Source organism: Bubalus kerabau, chromosome 13, assembly GCF_029407905.1.
Source record: "Bubalus kerabau isolate K-KA32 ecotype Philippines breed swamp buffalo chromosome 13, PCC_UOA_SB_1v2, whole genome shotgun sequence".
NCBI lineage: Eukaryota > Metazoa > Chordata > Mammalia > Artiodactyla > Bovidae > Bubalus > Bubalus kerabau.
In genome coordinates this window covers 35,679,051-35,685,996 of record NC_073636.1, presented here as the reverse complement: position 1 = coordinate 35,685,996, position 6,946 = coordinate 35,679,051, and the positions used below count along the sequence as shown (strand labels likewise).

The 6,946-nt window shown below is 46.4% G+C and overlaps 1 non-coding gene across 1 annotated transcript; it reads right to left on the bottom strand.

Annotated features, from left to right (window-relative positions):
• Positions 1-433: 433 nt before the first annotated feature.
• TRNAW-CCA (transfer RNA tryptophan (anticodon CCA)) lies at positions 434-506 on the bottom strand. Its single transcript has one exon. It is a non-coding gene; the product is annotated as a tRNA-Trp (tRNA).
• Between the last annotated feature and the right edge of the window lie 6,440 nt (positions 507-6,946).

Sequence of the window (6,946 nt, the reverse complement as noted above, 5' to 3'; positions counted from 1 at the left end):
AGACCAGTGAGGAAGGTGAAGAAAAAGGAAACCATGGGACAGTGGCGCGAGCCATCCAGGGACCAGTCTCCAACAAGGGCTTCTGAGTGTACAGATGTCCTGCAGGCACCTGAAAGCTGCTTTAAACCAGCCTGTGCTAGAGCCAGTAAAGGTGTGAGATGCAAAAACACCACGCCAGCATCTTCACCCTGCTTCCACCTTACAGATGACTGAGCACACAGCTGCCCACAGAGTGTGCTCTGAGGGGCTTGGGAGGGATTACTGTTCCTGTGTTCTTCCTGCAGAACAGCCTTCCCCACAAGGCCAGAAATGTCACCATCCATCATTCACTCCCTTTCCTCAAGCACTGCCCTCTTTCTAGTTTTTTGTTCATTGGCTGTACCGAATCTTAATGGTGGCATGCAAACTCTTAGCTGCAGCACGTGGGATCGAGTTCCCTGACCAGGGATGGAACCTGGACCCGCTGCATTTGGAGTGCAGAGTCTTAGCCCCTGGACCATCAGGGAAGTCTCTCCCTCTAGTTTTTATTCAAATTATAAATGTGCCACACTCACTCCCTGGTACTTTTCTATGCATAAGTCTACTAAGTGGAACCAAGAAGCAAGACAAGCAGGGGAGGATGGAGACCAGGTAGGAGGGGGAGATGGTATCTCAACTGCACAAAACCTTTTCCTACATCAAAGATTTTCTGGGTCCAACCCCATCCTTTTGACATGCACTTCACTCCCACTGCAAGGAAAATTCTGAGCCTGTGGGTATGTTTTCATGAATTATTAAACCATCTTTCCAAGACGGTCTAGATTGGAAAACACTGTGGCAAAGGAAAGACACTAAGTGAGCAAAACAATGTAAAACATCTCACATGGCACACATCACTTAATAGATGTTCAATAAATAAATGTTTCCTTCCTTCCTTTCCTAGAGTTGCAGTATCTCTAGTGTATTAATTTTTCTGCATGTGGTTACATTCCTCAGAAGTGTAGGTTTCATGTCTGGAATGATGGGAAATACCAAGTAAAGTTCATAAAACATCGATCTTAGGGAGGAAATGACAGCCATGGTATCAGGGGGTCTCATACCTGTTGGCTAGATCCAGCTTATAGTTTTCATAAGTTTCATAGGTGGAAATTAAAGGAAGTCCAGAGGGTTGAGATGCTTACTGACCAGAAGAGCATGACTGTATGTTCAGACCTGAATCACAAAGGCTCCAAGGAGACAAGGCAGCACCTCCACCCCAGGAAAATTGGGTGTGTTCTAAGCAGCCGAGGACCACACGGATTGCATTTCCAAAGTGTGTTCTTAGATGTGCCTCTCAAAATGAAATTCCATGTTCCACGTGGGGGTGGGGGGGTGGGGCCAAAAAAAAAAAAGACAATAATCAAATAAGTTCAGAAGGTCCTGAGTTTAACTGATTTTTATTTCAAGGTTTCTGAGGCCCTTTACTGTTTTAGGACTCAAGGTTGATTTCCTAACGGAAGGGTTTCTTGGAAAAATCTCAAGGACCAGTGTGTTCTTTATGATCCACACAAGCACCACCATGAACATCAGGCTACCATGGTCTTAGCTGCAGGTCTGCCACTGTCTGGCTGTGCAGGGACACCACAAGCCACTTCACCTCCTTGGATCTCATCTTCCTTGTCCTGCTGAGCTAAGGAGTGGATCTAAGGTGTTCATATCTTTAGGATTTGGTGTCTATCCCAGAGTCAGGGTTGACCAGAAACCTTGAATTTCTCAGGGTAAAAAGCACCACCTCAGAACAACAGACCCTTCAGAGGGCTACCTGGTGCTTTCTCCCCTTGACCAGACCTTAGTCCTGAACTCATTATTCATCATCACTGCACAGCTCTGGTCCCTGGCAGTGATACACGCTGACCTGAGTGCCTGCGGCAAGCTCACCCAGCCCCAGATTCTGCCCGGTCTGGTTCTACCTCTATGACTCACTCATCTCCATCTGTGACACTCGAGTGTTCCCCAAAGTCATCCCACTGTGCCTGGGACCACGTGTCCTGTGTTCGGAGCTCACCAGACCTCACCGGCAGCTCCACCCATTCTGTCCTGGGCAATTTTCTTTGGGATGCTGATTTTCTTATTTCCAAATCATTTGATTTGTTTCTTATATCTTCCTCTTTTTTCCTACCGACACTGGCCAGCAGTTTTGCTTTTTTCTCTTTCTTCCCCAAATGGCCACTTCCCTCCTCCTCCTCCTCTCACTGCTCTCTGTGGCTTCCCTGTAGCTTTCAGGGCAAAAGTTGCCATTGCCCTTCCATGTTAGGATGCTGAAATCCAACCCTTCCTTCCATGGTGACACAGGATCGAGTTAGCCATTCACTGGGGTAACCATAGAATTTATCCTTCAAACAGATACTTTTTGACTGAAGGAGGGTGCTGTGAACAATTATGCCCGAACAATAGTATACCGGGACGGTTGCTGGTGGGGTTCTATGGTCACCCCATTGTGTGCAGACATATGATTTGCTCTATGGCTGACATTTTATATAATTTTCTTTTATGAGTTGCATTTATGTCCTAATCTTGCAGACTGGCAGCACTATACCTTGAATATAGTGCTTGAGTTACGTGCATTGCATGTGTCTGACCATCTCCGACGTTAGCCAAATTCCTCCTCTAAATGATGAGCTCCCTAATCTGGTGGTTAAAACTGCTATCCTGTTCATGGTCGTGGTCACGGGTAATAGCAGCATCTGCATCCTTTCCGGTGCCCCCACCTGCTTTCCAGCTCTTCTAGGTACCTCCTTTATTCACCCTGTCCCAGCTTTCTAGCTTGATCTAATCACCTACAGCAGCATTCACTGGGATGATCCCAACATCAAGAACTTCTTGCAGCGCAGGAAGAGAGACTCAGAGGCAGAGAGCAGACTTGTGGACACAGCTGGGGAAGGAGAGGGTGGGACGAACTGAGAGAGTGGCATTGAAACATGTACACTAGCACGTGTGAAATGGAGAGCTAGTGGGAAGTTGTCATATAACACAGGGAGCTCAGCTTGGTGTTCTGTGATGACCTACAGGGGTGGGGTAGAGGGGTAGGAGGGAGAGTCAAGAGGGAAGGGATTTATGTATACATATAGCTGATTCATGTTGTACAGCAGAAACTAACAAACATTATAAAGCAATTATCCTACAATTAAAAATAAAAGAAAAATCATTTTTAAAAAGGCAAGAACCTCTGGGTCCTCAACTCCCACCAGACCCTTACTCGCCTGCTTCTGTTGTGAGGTTTGTGCTCCTCTCCCTTGGCAGCTAGATGCTTTTCGGTGAGTGCCCAAGCTGATTTCACTAGCCTCTGTGTGTTGTTGGGCTGGTAAGAGACAGAACCCCAACTCAAGCTAGTTTAGTTCCAAAGGGGAATTCATAGACTCAAGAATCTAAGAGAAATTTTGATGATGAGATGCAGCTGAGCCTGAGAATAAACTGGAACAAGAGATCTGAGTGGCCCCCAGACTGTCTGCATCTCTTGTCCTACTTAGGCCATCAGTTTGAGTCTCTCTGCTTGACGACCAGCATCACCCCATGCCAGGAAATGTGATTTCTGTGCTCCTAGGTTTTGCACTTTAGTGGTGTGTGTGTGTGTGTGTGTGTGTGTGTGTGTGTGTGTGCAGCCAAAGCCATATTTCCATCAGCTCCAAGGTGTGAACTTGGGACTTGACCACTAGAAGCCCCGGAGGTCACACTTGGCCAGGGAGAGGGAGTGGGCACAGCAGGTATCCTGCCTGGAGTGGTGATGGCATCACTGCTCGGATACAGGACGAGATCTCGCAACAGCTTGCTTCTTGAGACAGAGAACAGGTTCACTGGTAGTGTACGTACACAGGTGGTTTCTGGTGCATTCTCAGATTCTTCTGTCCGTTTTTGTTGAGGCCTGGGTGAGGAAGTATTCATTTTACTTAACTGATATGCTTGGTGAACATCTGACACACCTCAGTGCTTTTGACACTGAGATGATTAACCGCATGGCTTTGGGTCTCCAGTCCCAAAACTCAGATAGGAACCAGCTTGGATCTGACTCTCCAGCCCTAAAGAGGATCAGCCACAGCCGGAGCGAGAAGGGCAGGGGCTGCTTCCAGGAGATCGGAATGGCTGGCGGCCAGTCCCACAGAGTCCTCGACCCGAGTCTCCTGGACCCCGCAGGGCCCATCCACCATCTTCCATGTTTCTTCTCCTGAGCCCTGGGGGACATGCTTTCTCTTGCTGAAGGTGGAACACTCTGTCAGTAAAACTCACCCTGATTTCCTTTTGTGCTATTGTTTTCTTTGTGATCATCAGCTGCTGCTGAGGTTATGTTATTTTAGGAAGGTCCTTGGGAGTGGTCATTACATAACTGCCCCAGCTGCCGCCCAACAAGTCAGAAATTGTTAGGGATGCTCACCTCCACCCAGTGGTTCTAGTACAACAAACAGCTTCTCATCTCCACCCCCGCGTCCCTCTCCCCAGTTCCTCCCTCTGGGTCCCCCGCTGGGGTAGTCACATGCCTGCTGACTTTGAGCTGAGTTTCATCACATGGGAGATTGATTCATCTGAGTTGAACTCCCAAGTTTCCTTCACCTTTGACACTTTTCTTTTGTGTACCTTGAACTTCTTTTCAGATAAATTATGATGATGCCTTTGGTCAAGTTGAGTCTCCTTCTTTGACTTTCTCTTGGGATCTTTTCTGAGGACCTTGTTTGTCCATGTGCCCTAGATCCACAGATCCACACACCCCCACCATGACCACCTCCATCATCTCCACTTGACCGATTTTCCCTCTGGGTTTCCCTCTCCCTCTTTCCCTTCATGGATCTAAACCATGAGAGCCCATCCTTGCCCGCCTGGAGACTATCTGCTCCTGCTTGTCCTTCGTTCTCCTCATGCTTTTCCCCAGCTACTTCTTCAGCATCCCTTCAATTTCCTCAGCATCCACTGATCCACCCCTGTTCCTGCGCAAAACTTATCTTGCAAGCTTTGTTCTCTGTTCCAAGGAGCAGTCTCCTGCCTGCCTCCCAGCAGATGCCACCAGCCCTGTGTTTCATTTCCCCTCTCACTCTGGGCCCATCTCCACTGTGGCCTACATATGATTCGTTTATATAAATGTAACTTCCCTCCACCCAGAGATTACCACAGCCTTTTTTTTTTTTAACTCAAATCATAGATATAGGTATGCTTGAAACACCATTCTCAACAGCACCATTGAATTCAGAGAGTTTCCTCTTTTCTCTTATGTTTTTGAAATAAGAGATCCTTTGGGGGGTGTGAAAATAATACATGGTGGCAATAGAAAATTGGCAATTGAAACAACTTTTTGTTGTACAATGTATCATTTCTGTTGTTTGAAAGATAGTTTTTTTTAAAGGAATAGTTGTAATTATACTAACATACAATTATGGATCCTCCCATTTTCACTTAATATGAAGACTTTCCAGATATTCATTGAGTATTTTGTGTGTGAAGGATTGTTTCAGGTCCTGGGGACACAATGCTGCTCACCCTCTTTGACCGTGTGGTCTAATGTCAGAGGTAACAGGGCAGTTATGATCCTGTATAGATAGCACAAAATCTTGTCCTGGAGGGGTTGGTCAGGGAAGGTCTTCTCCCCACCCCCCACCTCGTGAAGTGAGATCCCAGCTGAGACAGAAAGAATTAGCAGGGGTTACCTGAGAAGACTCTTCTAGGTACAGGGAATAACATGTATGCAGCAAGGAGGAGAAGGGCACAAGAGAAGTGTAAATGCTGATTCTAGAGAGGCAGTAACAGATGGTATGAGCCAGGTTATTGAATGTGTATTTTATCTCATGAGAGCCAGACACTTCCTTTTGAGTCTAATTAGATTTTCCCATAAGACAGCTGTAATTACAGTAATGAAGCAGGGATCAACTCTTTTGTCTAATTATTAACTCTTCATAATATACCTTTTCTTGATAATGGAGATTCACAAGTAGAAGTACCATCACTTACTTAATCCTTTCCCTGCTGTTCCTGATATTTCATAGTTATAAATAATGTTGCAGTCAACACATTTCTCCTGGTCTCTCCTCTGCATTAATAGAAACCCTTTGCAGATGCTAACTCAACAGCCTCTTCTATGTAATTCACCCTATGTTCTCTTTGTTCCAACTCTACTCACGTTTCATGCTTCCAATCCAAGCCCTTAACTAGCCTACATACTTGGTAGGAACTACGGGGCTTGCCAGGCTTCCCAGCCAGCGCTAGTGGTAAAGAACCTGCCTGCCAGTCCAAGAGAGGTAAGAGACCCAGACTTAACCCCTGGGTCAGGATGATACCCTAGAGGAGGGCCTAGCAACCCATTCCAGTATTCTTGCCTGGAGAATCCCATGGACAGAGGAGCCTGGAGGGCTACATTCCATAGGGTGGCAAAGAGTCGGACACGACTGAGTGACTTAGCATGCACACAAGGGACTTCCCAGCTGGCACAGTTGGTGAGGAATCCACCTGCCAATGCAGGAGACAGAAGAGACAAGGGTTTGATTCCTGGGTTGGGAAGATCCCCTGGAGAAGGAAATGACAACCCACTCCAGTATTCTTGCCTGGAAAATTCAGTGGACAAAGGAACTTGATGGGCTATAGTCCATAGGGTCACAAAGAGTCGAAAGAGTGGACAGGTTCTCCTGTGTTTCTGAAAGGAGCTGGGAGTCCTAGTGTGAGAGACCATAGAGGTGTATGGACAGCGCACACACAAACTGAAAATGGACTGAAATCTCACATCAGCCGTTTTCACACACTTCCTCTTTTTCATTGTACCTTTTTTTAGCTTTCCCAGCTTACTTCTTAATTACCATCAGTGAGTGCAGAAGAGGAAGGAAGCAACTACCACCCTTCTTGAGTTGCTGGGTTATTTTAGATTCAATGTGATGGATCCACAATTGAAGCTTTGAACCAAAAGTTCTATTAAGTTTCACAGCAGTGCCATAACACACATAAGAGTTTCTACAACTAT